Source organism: Heterodontus francisci, chromosome 13 (genome assembly GCF_036365525.1).
Source record: "Heterodontus francisci isolate sHetFra1 chromosome 13, sHetFra1.hap1, whole genome shotgun sequence".
In the NCBI taxonomy this organism is placed as follows: domain Eukaryota; kingdom Metazoa; phylum Chordata; class Chondrichthyes; order Heterodontiformes; family Heterodontidae; genus Heterodontus; species Heterodontus francisci.
The window spans coordinates 98,199,779-98,212,131 of NC_090383.1; positions in this window are offsets into that span (position 1 = coordinate 98,199,779).

Genomic DNA, 12,353 nt, shown 5'->3' on the forward strand with positions numbered 1-12,353 from the left:
TTCTTGATACCCAAAAGAATCAATCAAAACTCAAGATTGGGGTGACTGGTTATTCTCTTCACCTTCCTGTTTCCACCTGGACATAGTCACTGTTACTGCAGGGGCCAACATAGGTCAGCGAGCACAGGGGTGAAAGGGGAACAGGACTTGGTGCAAGTTAACACACGGGCAGCAGAGTTTTGGATGACCTCAAGTTTACAGACTGTAGAATGTGGGAGACCAGCCAGGAGTGCTTTGGAATAGTCAAGTCTAGAGGTAACGAAAGCATGAATGCGGGGTTCAGCAGCACATAAACTGAGACAGGGATGAAATCGGGCGATGTTACATAGGTGGAAATAGGCAATCTTGAAATTGGCATGAATACGAGGTCAGAAGCTCATCTCAGGGTCAAATGTGACACCAAGGTTGCAAGCAGACTAGCTTAATCTTAGAATGTTGCCAGGGAGAGAGATGGAGTCAGTAGCTGGGGAACAGAGTTTGGAGCCGGGACCGAAAACAATGGCTTCAGTCTTCCCAACATTTAATTGGAGGGAATTTCTGCTCATCTCATGCTGAATATCGAATAAGCAGTCAGATAATTTAGCAACAGTGGAGGAATCGAGAGAGGTGATGGTGAGGCAGAGCTGGGTGTCATCAGCGTACATATGGAAACTAACACTGTGCTTTCAGATGATGTCACCAAGGGGCAGCATGTCAGATGAAAAATAGGAGAGAGCCAAGGATAGATCCTTGGGGGACACCAGAGGTAATGGTGTTGGAGCAGAAAGAGAAGCCATTGCGAGTGATACTCTGGTTATGATGAGAGGTGAGAGCACTCCCACCCAGCTGGATGACAGTGGAGAAACGCTGGAGGAGGATGGTGTGGTCAACTGCGTCAAAGTCTGCAGACATGTTGAGAAGGACGAGGAGGGAAAGTTTGCCTTTGTCACAGTCAAATAGGATGTCATTTGTGACTTGTATAAGCAGAATCTTTATCTGTAATCACAGCTTGGCAAATATCTCTGGCACAAAATGAAAATAGTACTTTAGGTTTAAAAGCCGGGTTTTATTGCTGTTCCAAAAATAATTTTAAATCTTAGCAAAGGGTTATAAAAGTCTAATATGTACCTAGATTTTGTAAATTCACTATTTCATTGATTTGACAATTGAAAGGCAATCTCAGTAACACTACTGTTCGGAATGCCCTATATGCCAAATGGGAAATATTAATTTCATTGGTTGGAAACTTAAATTAGACTTTTAATGGAAAAATCCTATAAGCTAACTTTTGAAAAAACTAGCAGCCAGGATGGCTATGGTAATTTACATTTGAAACACCGGGAGATTGAACTGGAGCTGAAAAGTCTAACAGAAATTCAGCCAAAACAATGGCTTGCGCTCAGTGACCTAGAATGGCTTTATCAGCATGGTCGTCAAGGCATTCCCACCCATTGGGCTGAATTTTACAGGCCCCCCCCCACGATATCGAGGGTCTTGGCAGGGCGTCTGGAAAATGCCTCTGGCAGAGGCCCGCCATGGACCTCGACGCTGGTAAGGCCGGCCCAATATTGTCAGCGGCAGCAAGGCCTCATGGCGGCCCCCTGCCGCTTGGCGAAAAGTGCCAAATTTGAATGTGTTAGTTAATTTAAATAAAGGAATATATTACCTTCTCGCTCCCACCATCCGTCCCGGAGTGATATTGATGCCGGTGGCCGGCACTCCCGCACCTTTGGATCCCTGTCCGGGGATCTGAGGGGAACACTGGTGGGGAGGGGGTAGCGGCTAAGTTTTTCAGTGCAGGAGGTGGGGGAGTGGGGTCAAACTCATCCAATTGTTGTAGGGGATAGTGGGAAGGGTTACAGTGCACAGTTTACGAACTTTGGAATGGGGGGAAGATCAGGTGGACGGGGATCAGGGGGAAGTGTTTTGAGGGGGGGGAAGAGGTCAAGTAATTAATTTCATGGTTATTGGAGGGTGGGAGAGGGGCAATTTAAATGGATCTAAAATTTTTATTGCATTTGCCTTTAAATATTTAAATTAAACAGAAGGGCTCTAAGCCCTGTGCAAAGGCTGCTGATGCTATTGCCAGGGACAGACAGCCCGCCCCCTCCACGTCATCAGGGTGGACGGTCCGCCCTGGCCATTTAAATGAGCTGCCATGCTGAATATCGCAGCGGCTCCGCAATGTGCAGTCCGTGCCATTATTGGCGGCAGCACCTTAAATTCCAGCCCATTGACTTTGAAAGAGGCAACCCCCTCCAAGTGTGGATGGACACCCTGAGTATTTAGCACTTTGATTTTCATTAGAAGATTCCAGAGAAAACCTCATTAAAAGCAAAGGGGTTTGATAGAACCATGTGACTGCTTGCATAGCTCTGAAGAAACTGGACATTTTGTCACACAGAGAGGAGACAGGCAGTAAATGAGTATACAGCAACGAAGCAGGCGTGTCTCCCTCTCTCTTTCTCTCCAGAAAATATCAAGAGAAGAACCGGCTGCAACTGGGAACCCCCCCCCCACCCCCCACCCCCCACCAAGCCTACAGACCGCTGCAGCCAGCAACCAGGAGAAGAGAATCAACGCCTACTTCTGCCTTCAGGAGCCCTGAGCAAAGCAAGCCAACCACTGTGCATGTGGCCCAGCAAGGACTACAACTTCAGCTGATGACTACTCCACTTACAGACTGTATTTAAATTCCATTTATTCTGGACTTTAATCCAATCACCAAATCTGCTTCCCTCTGTAACCGATTTTGTGTGTGTGTGAACGTGTGCATGAATGTGTATTGTATTTTTAGTATTTTAAATTGGGTTAGAGTGTTAAGTGTAATAAACTTACCTCTTTCTTGTTTAAACTCAAGAAAATCTGTCTGATTGGTTCTTTTGCAATTATGTTAGAGGAACAAGGTCCAACAATCACTGAAGTGGTAAGCACAATCACTATTCAAACAAAAAGGAATAAATCCTGTTGTGGTCAAACCAGAGGAAGGGCGAAAGGGGAGCCTGAGACCTCCTCCTCACCTGGCCATAACACTACTGATGAATTGATGATACAGCCTGTCAGTAAAGCTTATCTGAAAAATAAATCGGTAAGCAGGAGGCAAAGATATTTTTTGGAAGGCAGGGAGTAGGTTATGGCAGTCTTAACAGTTAATAACAGCTCCGACGATCTTTGGAAGGGTAGAAAATCATCCAGCGGTCTCAACAAATTGCTTCGACTTGTTAATGTGGTAACAGAAAGACTCCTTGCAAAAAGCTACTTAAGCCTGGACTCGAACCACTAATGCAAGCGGACAATAATGTGTTAATTCAGATTTATCACAGAACATCGTTATTATTTCATATTTACTTTGTGTTAGAAGTTTTAGACTTCTGCATATTACTGCAGAAAGTGAAAAGGTGTGCAAGCAGACTTTGATGTACCAAACCGGAACATGCAATTGTCAAATTTGATCTTTGGATAGTTTGCAAATAATTCGCAACTCCTAATTAAAACCATGCAACTTCCAATGACAACCCTTAAAACAGATTCAAAATTTCACAACAGTCTGGGGTCGAGTTGAAAATAAAAGAAAATGAGAAATCGGGAAAGAAAGCTAATACTTACAGATTGAAGTAGGTGCGTAAAATCGCAACTGGGACGCGAGCGGCTGTTTCTTTGGTGCATCTGACAAACTGAGGGGAGCAGCGGCAGATCTTGGGGCAATGATAAGTTTGCACACAAGAATGATACACTATATTCCAACTTATCAAGAAAACCAGATAAATAACTGAATACATTTTTTTTGGAGGGGGAGGGGGGGTTATTGTGTTGCTTTTCACGTCGGTTTGCCGAGCTCCCGGTGTGATGTCTTTATTCAGTGGTTGGGTGTTGCTGCTGCTGCCGCTGCGGACCCAACACACTCCGATGCTGCTCTCCCTGTGCCGCGAGGACGCGCACATACGCCGCTCCCGTCACCTGGAGGGGACGCGCATATCGGACACAGCGCGCTCACCCGGCTCGGTCTGCCGACCCCTCGCGCGCCCACGTTCGCGGGAGCGATGTCCCTTCTGTGTGTCTCATTCAGGACATGGAAATATCAGAGTCGTAGGGTTATACAGCACAGAAAAAGGCCCTTCGGCCCATCCTGGCCATGCCAGCCATCAAGCACCTACCTATTCTAATCCCAATTTTCCAGCACTTGGCCTGTGGCATTGTATGCTATGGCGTTTCAAGTGCTCATCTAAATACTTCTTAAATGTTGTGAGTGTTCCTGCCTCTACCGCTCCTTCAGTAAGTGTGTTCCAGATTCCAACCACACTCTGGGTGAAAACATTTTTCCTCAAATTCCCTCTAAACCTCCTGCCCCTTACCTTAAATCTATGCCCCCTGGTTCTCGACACCTCCGCTACGGGAAAAAGTTTCTTGCTGTCCACCCTATCTATGCCCCTCATAATTTTATATACCTCAATCAGGTCCCCTCTCAGCCTTCTCTGCTCTAAGGAAAACAACCCTAGCCTTTTCAGTCACTCTTCATAGCTGAACTGCTCCAGCCCAGGCAACATCCTGATGAATCTCCTCTGCACCCTCTCCAGTGCAATCACATCCTTTCTGTAAAGTGGCAACTAGAACTGTACACAATATTCCAGCTGTGGTCTAACTAGCGTTATATACAGCTCTATCATTGCCTCGCTAAAGGCAAGTATCCCATATGCCTTCCTAACCACCTTATCTACCTGTGCTGCTGCCTTCAGTGATCTATGGACAAGTACACCAAGATCCCTCTGACCCTCTGTACTTCCTAGGATCCTACCATCCATTGTATATTCCCTTACCTTGTTAGACCTCCCAAAATGCATCACCTCACGCTTCTCAGGATTAAATTCCATTTGCTACTGCTCTGCCCATCTTATCAGCCCATCTATGTCATCCTGTAATCTAAGGCTTTCCTCCTCACTATTTACGGCACCACCAATTTTCATGTCATCTGCGAACTTACTGACCATACCTCCTATATTCACGTCTAAATCATTAATGTACACTACAAACAGCAAGGGTCCCAGGACTGATCCCTGCTGTGCACCACTGGTCACAGGCTTCCAATCGCAAAAACAACCCTAGACCATCAGCCACTAAGCTAATTTTGGATCCAATTTTCCAAATTACCCTGGATCCCATGGGCTCTTACCTTCTTGACCAATCTCCCATGCGGGACTTTATCAAAAGCCTTACTGAAGTCCATGTAGACTGCATCAACTGCTTTACCCTCATCTACACACCTAATCACCTCCTCGAAAAATTCAATCAAATTTGTTAGACATGATCTCCCCCTGACAAAGCCGTGCTGACTATCCTTGCCTCTTCAAGTGGAGATTAATCCTGTCCCTATTTTTTCTAATAGTTTCCCTACCACTGATGTTAGACTCACTGGCCTGTAATTATCTGGTTTATCCCTACTACCCTTCTTGAATAATGGTACCACATTCATTGTCCTCCAGTCCTTTGGTACCTGTCCTGTGGCCAGAGAGGATTTGAAAATTTGTGTCAGAACCCCTCCTATCTCCTCCCTTGCTTCACAGAGCAGCCTGGGATACATCTCATCTGGGCATGGGAATTAACCACTTTTAAGATGCTAAAACCTCCTCCCTTTCAATGCTAATTTGTTCAAGTATATCACAATCCCCCTCCCTGACCTCTGCACCTACATCGTCCTTCTCCATAGTGAACACAGATGAAAAGTAATCATTTAAAACCTCACCTATGTCCTCCGGCTCCACACACAGATTGTCACTTTGGCCCCTACTGGGCCCTACTCGTTCCCTGGTTATCCTCTTGCCCTTAATATACTTATAAAACACCTTGGGATTTTCCTTTATCTTTCCCGTCAGTGTTTTTTTATGTTCCCTCTTTGCTCTCCTAATTACTTTTTTAAGTACCCCCTACATTTTCTATACTCCTCTAGTGCCTCTGCTGTTTTCAGCCCTCTGAATCAGCCATAAGCCTCCTTTTCTTCCCTATCTAATCCTCTATATCCCTTGACATCCAGGGTTCACTGGACTTGTTGGTCTTGTCCTTCACCTTTATGGGAACATGTTGGCCCTGAACTCTCATTATTTCCTCTTTGAATGACTCCACTGGTCTGATGTAGACTTTCCTACAAGTAGCTGCTCCCAGTTCACTTTGGCCAGATCCTGTTTTAGCATATTGAAATCGGTCTTCCCCCAATTCTTACCTTTATTTCCAGTCCATCTATGTCCTTTTCCATAACTACCTTAAATCTTACAGAATTATGGTCACTGTCCCCAAAATGCTCCCCCACTGACACTTCTACCACTGTTTGGCTTCATTCCCTAAGATTAGATCCAGTACTGCCTCTTCTCTTGTAGGACTTTCTACCTGCTGGCTCAAAAAGCTCTCCTGGATGCACTTTAAGAATTCCACCCCCTTTAAGCCTTTTGCACTAAGACTATCTCAGTGAATATTGGGGAAGTTGAAATCCCCTACTATTATTACCCTATTATTTTTATACCTCTCTGAGATTTGCCTACATATCTGCTCCTCTATCTGTCCCTGACTGTTGGCGGCCTGTAGTACACTCCCAAAGTGATTGTCCCCTTTTTGTTTTTAAGTTCTACCCATATGGCCTCATTTGAGGAACCTTCTAAGATATTATCCCTCCTTACTGCAGTAATTAACTCCTTGATCAATAGCGCAATGCCACCTCCTCTTTTGCACCACCTGTTCCACTATCCTATCATAACTCGCTCCCCGCCCGTCACGCCTGAAGATTCTATACCCTGGAACATTGAGCTGCCAGTCCTACCCTTCCCTCAACCATGTCTCTGTGATAGCAATAATATCATATTCCCATGTGTTAATCAATACCCTCAATTCATCTGCCTTACTTTTAAGACTCCTTGCGTTAAAATAGATGCAGTCCAGCCTTACATTATTCACTTGCACCTTAACAGGTCTATATTTGCTCTGGCTTCCAGACTGACTTAGTTTCACTTTTATTTTTGGCTGTGCATCACCCCCTATTGTAACTCCACTCTGTATCTCAACCCCTGCCAAATTAGTTTAAACCCCACCCCCCCTCCCCCCAACAGCACTAGCAAACCTCCCTGCAAGGATGTTGATCCCGTTCTGGTTCAGGTGTCTTGTCACGTGTTTTTACTCATCTTCTTTCATACTTAATCAATTGAAAGTTTATATTTGAAGAATTACCCGAATTATTTCTAATTTAATAAAGGTCTGTATCTATTCCAGAGACAGAATTGAACATTTACCTCTTAGTGAAGTTCAGGCATCAATTTTCTGTTTACATTGCTTTGCTATTTAGAGGAAAGCCGAAGTTTGAGAGATTGGAGCGATCGAAACAGATTATGCGAACCTGTTTTGAATTCTATTGAGTTTAGAAGGTTGAAGGGTGATAATTGAGGTGTAATAATGAAAAAAAAATGGATTTTTTAGAGTTGATGTGGAGAAATCGATTCCTTTGGTTGAAGAATCCAGAACAAGGTGGTTGGGTGGGGGTGGGGGGGAGTGGTGGAGGGAGGTGGTGGTGGAGGAGAGGGGCATCACCTTCATTAGAGCCAAGACATTTAGGAGTGAAATCAAGAAGAATTGTTTCATACAGTGTGGAGAAATCTGGAAGCTTCCCCAAAAGTCTGTAAATTCTGGGTCAAATTGAAATTTGCAAAACTGAGATTGATAGATTTTTGTTAGATAAGAGTATTAAGGGATGTGGAGCTAAGATGGTCAATGGATTTGAGGATACAGATCAGTTATGATAGGATAGTGGAACAGGCTCAAGGGTTTGAACAGTTTATTCCTGTTCCTGTGTAGGATTGCAGGAAAGATGAACATGGATTTGGGGGGTGAGAATACACTCAAACACTTTGGCAGGAAAGGGAGGTTGACTTGAGCTGACAGTTTGCAAAGACAGAGGGGTAGAGTCATAGAGCCATAATGGCACAGAAGAAGGCCATTTGGTCCATCGAGCAAGGGATTGTTACGAAGGGGAAAATAGAGTACGAGAGCAAGCTTGCGGGGAACATAAAAACTGACTGTAAAAGTTCCTATAAGTATGTGAAGAGAAAAAGATTGGTGAAGAGAAATGAAGGTCCCTTACAGTCAGAAACAGGAATTTATTATGGGGAATAAAGAAATGGCTGACCAACTAAATGCATACTGTGGTTCTGTCTTCACAAAGGAGGACACAAATATCAATACCAGAAATGTTGGGGAACACAGGGCTTAGTGAGAGAGAGGAACTGAAAGAAATCAGTATTAGTAGAGAAATGGTGTTGGGGAAAATGATGGGATTGAAGGCCTATAAATCCCCAGGGCCTGATGGTATGCATCCCAGAGTACTTAAGGAAGTGGCCCTAGAAATAGTGGATGCATTGGTGGTTATCTTCCAAGATTCTATAGACTCTGGAACAGTTCCTACAGATTGGAGGGTAGCTAATGTAACCCCACTGTTTAAAAAGGGAGGTAGAGAGAAAGCAGGGAATTATAGACCAGTCAGCCTGACGTCGGTAGTGGGGAAAATTCTAGAGTCCATTATCAAAGATTTTATAGCAGACCACTTGGAGAACAGTGGTAGAATCGGACAGAGTCAGCATGAATTTACAAAAGGGAAATCATGCTTGACAAATCTACTAGAATTCTTTGAGGATCTAACTACTAGAGTTGATGAGGGACAGCCAGTGGATGTGGTTTATTTGGACTTTCAGAAGGCTTTCGACAAAGTCCCACATAAGAGATTAGCATGTAAAATTAAAGCACATGGGGTTGGGGGTAGTATATTGCGATGTATAGAAAATTGGTTGGCAGACAGGACACAAAGAGTAGGGATAAATGGGTCTTTTTCTGAATGGCAGGCAGTGACTAGTGGGGTACTGCAGGGATCGGTGCTAGGACCCCAGCTATTCACAATATATATTAATGATTTAGATGAGGGAACTAAATATAATATCTCCAAATTTGCAGATGAGACAAAACTGGGTGGGAGGGTGAGCTGTGAGGAGGATGCAGAGAGGCTTCAGGGTGATTTGGACAGGTTGAGTGAGTGGGCTAATGCATGGTAGATGCATTATGATATGGATAAATGTGAGGTTATCCACTTTGGTAGCAAAAACAGGAAGTCAGATTATTATCTGAACGGCTATAAACTGAGAGGGGAATATACAGCGAGACCTGGGTGTTCTCGTACACCAGTCGCTGAAGGTAAGCATGCAGGTACAACAGGCGGTAAAAAAGGCAAATGGTATGTTGGCCTTCATAGCGAGAGGATTCGAGTACAGGAGCAGGGATATCTTGCTGCAATTATACAGGGCCTTGGTGATGTCACACCTGGAATATTGTGTGCAGTTTTAGTCTCCTTATCTGAGGAAGGATGTTCTTGCTATAGAGGGAGTGCAGCGAAGGTTTACCAGACTGATTCCTGGGATGGCGGGACTGACGTATGAGGAGAGATTGAGTTGGTTAGGATTATATTCGCTGGAGTTCAGAAGAGTGAGGGGGATCTCATAGAAACCTATAAAATTCTAGCAGAACTTGACAGGGTAGATGCAGGAAGGATGTTCCCGATGGTGGGGGAGTCCAGAACCAGGGTTCATAGTCTAAGGATACGGGGTAAATCTTTCAGGAGGACTGAGATGAGGAGAAATTTCTTCACCCAGAGAGTGGTGAGCCTGTGGAATTCGTTACCACAGAAAGCAGTTGAGGCCAAAACATTGTATATTTTCAAAAAGGAGTTAGATATAGCTCTTGGGGCGAAAGGGATCGAAGGGTATGGGGGGAAAGCCGGAACAGGCTACTGAGTTGGATGATCAGCCATGACCATAATGAATGGCTCGAAGGGCCAAATGGCCTTCTCCTGCTCCTATTTTCTATGTTTCTATCGAGTCCATGCCAGCTCTCTGCAGAACAATCCAATCAGCTTCATTCACCGACTCTATCCCCATAGCCCTGTAGGTTTATTTTCCTCAAGTGCCCATCTAATTTCCTTTTGAAATCATTCATCATCTCTACTTCCACCATCCTCATCGGCAACATGTTCCAGGTCATTACCACTCGCTGTGTAAAAAAGTTCTTCACATCCCCCTGCATCTCTTGCCAAAAACCTTAAATCTGTGTCCCCTAGTCCTTGGACCATCAGCTCATGGAAATAGAAGCAAAATACTGCAGATTCTGGAAATCTGAGATAAAAACAGAAAGTGCTGGAAATACTCATTAGGTCTGATGAAAAGTCATAGACCTGAAACATTAACTCTCCTTTCTCCACAGATGCTGACTGACCTCTTGAGTATTTCCAGCACTTTCTGGTTTATTATAGCTAATGGGAATAGCATTTCTTTGTCTACCCTATTCAAACCTGTATGAATCTTGTACATCTCTGTCAAATCTCCCTTCAATCTCCTTTGCTCCAAGGAGAACTACCCCAGCATCTCCAACCTAACCTTATAGCTAAAATCCCCCATCCCTGGAACCATTCTGGTAAATCTTCTCTGCACCCTCTCAAGAACCCTCACATCCTTCCTAATGTGAGGTGACCAGAACTGGATGCAATACTCTAGTTGTCGCCGAACCAGGACTACATAAAGGTTCAACATAACCTCCCTACTTTTGTAATCAATACCTTTATGAAGGCCAAGATCCCATATGCTTTGCTAACTACGCTCTCAATATGTCCTGCCAATTTTAAAGATCTATGACCATAAACCCCCAGGTCACTCTGTCCCTGCACACTCCTTCGAATTGTAACGTTTGGTCTATATTGCCTCTCCCTATCCCTTCTGCCAAAATGCATCACCTCATATTTCTCTGTATTAATTTCTATCTGCTGCCTGTCTGCCTATTCTGCTGGCCTATCTATGTCCTGTTGCAGTCGATTGGTATCATCCTCACTGTCTGCCACACCTCCAGGTTTGGTATCATTGGCAAATTTTGAAATTTTACTCTGTATTCCAATATCCAAGTCATTTACGTATATCAAAAAAAGCAGTGGTCCTAGCACTGAATCTTAGGGAACACGGCTGTCTACCATCCTCCAGACTGAAAAACAACCATTTACCACGACTCGCTGTTTTCTGTCCTTAAGCCAGTTTTTTTTATCCAAGCTGATACTGATCCTCCTATTCCATGAGCCTCAATATTGGTAACCAGCCTTTTATGTGGTACTTTGTCAAAGGCTTTCTTAAAATCCACATAGACAACATCCATTGCTTTCCCTGATTCATCCTTCCGTTACTGCAACAAAAAAATCAATTGGGTTAGTCAAGCATGAGCTGTCTTTTACAAATCCATGCTGGATCTCCCAAATTAACTCAAACCTCTCCTGTTGATTTTTTTCCCCCTGATTATTGTTTCTAAAATCTTACCCACCACAGATGTTAAACTGTCTGTAGTTACTAAGGTAAGGGTGGGTCTTTTGAGTACAGTATGATGATAGCAGTTTTGAAAGGGAATACTTGAGTTAAGGGAATCATTTACAATGACCAATACTAGCTGACACCTTTCTATATTGTTGCATTGTTTGAATATGCCATTCTTCTTATGAGGCAGTAAACTGAAGTCCCGTCTACTTGTTCCTGTGGTTGAAGTAGATGCTAAAGATCTGATGGCATCATTCAAAGAAAAGCATGGAATTTTCTTAGTGTCCTGCCCACCAATTTTCTGTCAACCAATACAACCAAGCAGATGAACTGTTAATTTCTGTCATTGGGATTGTGCTTTGAGCAAATTGGGTGCTGTATTTGCCTACAAACAACAATCACTGTACTTCTAAGCTAATATTTCTGAGGTGATAAGCTGCTTTTGTAATATTTAATCTGAGAATGCGGGAGTTGCTGGCAAGACCATAATTAATGATCATACCCTGTTGCCCTCATAACTAACTTGTTAGACCAATATTAAAGACATTAAAGGTGCAATTTTAATTCTTATGAATGAGTTTTGAGGGAAATCTCGCTCTGAGTCAACCACATAGTGTGTGACTGGAGTCCCATATAGGCCAAACCATGTTTGGTAGGTTCCCTCCCTGAAAGACAATGATGAAGCAGTTGGGTCTTTACAACAATACAACAGTTTTCATAGTAATTTTTCTGATGCTGGCTCATAAATTACCAGAGGTCAGTTTCAAAACCTATCACATTGGGATTTGAACACTATATAAATGCAAGTCCTGGTTTGCTTATCAACTTGATTGCTTACAACCAGTAGTAAATGTTATAATGGAAATAAAACTGATGGAGTGTATTGGTGTCTTCCAACCATTCGCAGATAATAATTGCAATAAGAATACAGATTGCAACAAACATTTTCAGGGTCTTGCATATGGGTCAAAAAATTGAAACAAAATTATGCAGAGTTACCACAGACTGACA